Here is a 2,222-nt window from a genome sequence, read left to right on the forward strand (position 1 = left end):
ACTGGGGTGAGGAATGGGGTCACACTTATCGGGGTAGATCAGGCACCCCCGACTGGGGTGAGGAATGGGGTCACACTTATCGGGGTAGATCAGGCGCCCCCGGCTGGGGTGAGGAATGGGGTCACACTTATCAGTGTAGATCAGGCGCCCCCGGCTGGGGTAAGGAATGGGGTCACACTTATCAGGGTAGATCAGGCACCCCCGGCTGGGGTGAGGAATGGGGTCACACTTATCAGGGTAAATCAGGCGAGGAAGGGGGACAGTGACAACCCCAACACTACAGATTTCCTGACATAACAGCACTCACTGCTATAAATAAAGTTATTTGTCTGCCCCCTAAAATGCATCAAAAATGTAAACTCCCCCTACCTGCGGTATCTTTACAGAGAATACTGCCCCCCCTGCGGCCTAGCACCCCTCCATTCCACACTGGGAGTTGTAAACAATAGTGATGTCACTTCCTGTCTACCTACCTGAAGTTTTGAGGAGGTGGAGCTTCTGGTGAAAGAGGGCGGAGATTCTGCTTTCAACATACCAACCATAGACCAACACTGCCCCGCCCCTTGCCACAAGAAGCCCCGCCTTCTCTTTATCTTCAAGCTACTTTGTATAGACAGGAAGTGACATCACTATTGGTTACACTCATTGGTTACTCCCAGTGTGGATTGGAGGGGCGCTAGGCCGCAGGGGGGCAGATTTCTGTGTATAGCTACCCCAGGTAGGTGGAGGGGCAATTCATAGAAACCAAGGGGTAGGTTGGGGGTATGGGACTGAATCTTATATTGGACTTCTGTTGGGTGATATGTGGGTGGTCAGGGCCCCGACCTCCATTCTGCTCCCTGATTGGTCTGTATGGCCCCCTCACCTCAGGAGAACAATGGGGGAAACTTACTGTAATAATCATTCACTGGGACTTCCTCTAGGGGGTCACCCGCTGGTGTGGGATTCCCTCTGGGGAAAGTGGTGAATGTTGTCAGGGGTTACTGCTGACCCCTCCAGTCCACCAATCAGATTCTATGGTGATTGTTCAGCCTCCTCCAGCCCAAGATGGCCGCTTACCAAGTACAATGTAACAAAGGTGAAATGTTTCCTCAATCAGACCTGACAAGATGTTATGTGTGGTACACCGGGCACACTGGGTGGGCACCCTGGGTACACTGGGCACACTGGGCGATGACCCTGCCTTCCCATGAAGGCCGCCACCAAGAGGAGGAATTCATCCTTCATAGAGTGCTGGACCAATCAATGGATGTCTGGAGGTGTCCCCGGACCTTCCTGCACATTACAGCTCCATCCCCGGTGTCCCCATCACCACCTCCGGGGTCACCAGACATCCTCCTCACCCATTGGATGACCACTGATGATTCGTATACATACAGGTGTTACATCATCGCTGTCACATGACCCATCTAACAGGTGCAGGAAATGAAGAATTGCTGGGGGTCAGGAAGAAGATTTCTGGCAAAGGAGACGCCGCTCCCAACCTGCCAGCAATTCTCTATTTCCTTATTTCAAATCTGAGCTCCGGGCAGATATAAAACATATAAAGCGGGATGTCTACATCCAGACGGTGCAAGTACCCCGATGTGACCAGGAATCTGCCTATGTACAGCAGAGCTTAGACTGGGGGCAAAGAAGCAGCACAAGCAGTCAATCCATTGTATACTAAGCAGGAGGGGAAAGCAGAGAGATGAGCTCATCAGTATGCTGCTTCTCCTTTCGCCTCCAAGTCACAGGGTGATATGTGAGATTACAGCAGAGAAAAAAGGCTGAATTTTGTAGCCATGCTGTGTAAATCTCAGGACTGGATGGGCAGACATTGTTTAGGTATAACACACAATACTGGAATCATCATAGGGGTCGGCTATTGGTGGCCAATGAATGTGACAACGCTACAGAGCAATAACAACGAGTGACAACCAGCAGAAACTGCTGACAGAGAATGAGTGCAGGAACTCTCCTTTCCATGAAAACTCAGATCTCTGACCAACCAGAGACCCCCAATATCTAGGGGGCAGAATAGAGGGGTATGGGGCCCCCACAATCCAATCCTGAACTGGCCCCACTGATAGGACTGGCTCAGTGATCTCTGTACAGCACTATGGTATATGTCAAAGCTGATGGGACTGGCTCAGTGATCTCTGTACAGCACTATGGTATATGTCAGAGCTATATAAATGTATAATAATAGTGTGTGACTGTGGGGGGACATTAGAGTGTCA

General features: G+C 50.8%; 1 protein-coding gene across 1 annotated transcript in view; it reads right to left on the reverse strand.

The window, feature by feature from the left end:
* Positions 1-2,222, reverse strand: part of ATP2C2 (ATPase secretory pathway Ca2+ transporting 2) — a 37,334-nt gene that overhangs the window by 33,951 nt on the left and 1,161 nt on the right. The window lies entirely within an intron of this gene.

This window comes from Pyxicephalus adspersus, chromosome 9 (genome assembly GCF_032062135.1).
Source record: "Pyxicephalus adspersus chromosome 9, UCB_Pads_2.0, whole genome shotgun sequence".
NCBI classification, from domain to species: Eukaryota; Metazoa; Chordata; class Amphibia; order Anura; family Pyxicephalidae; genus Pyxicephalus; species Pyxicephalus adspersus.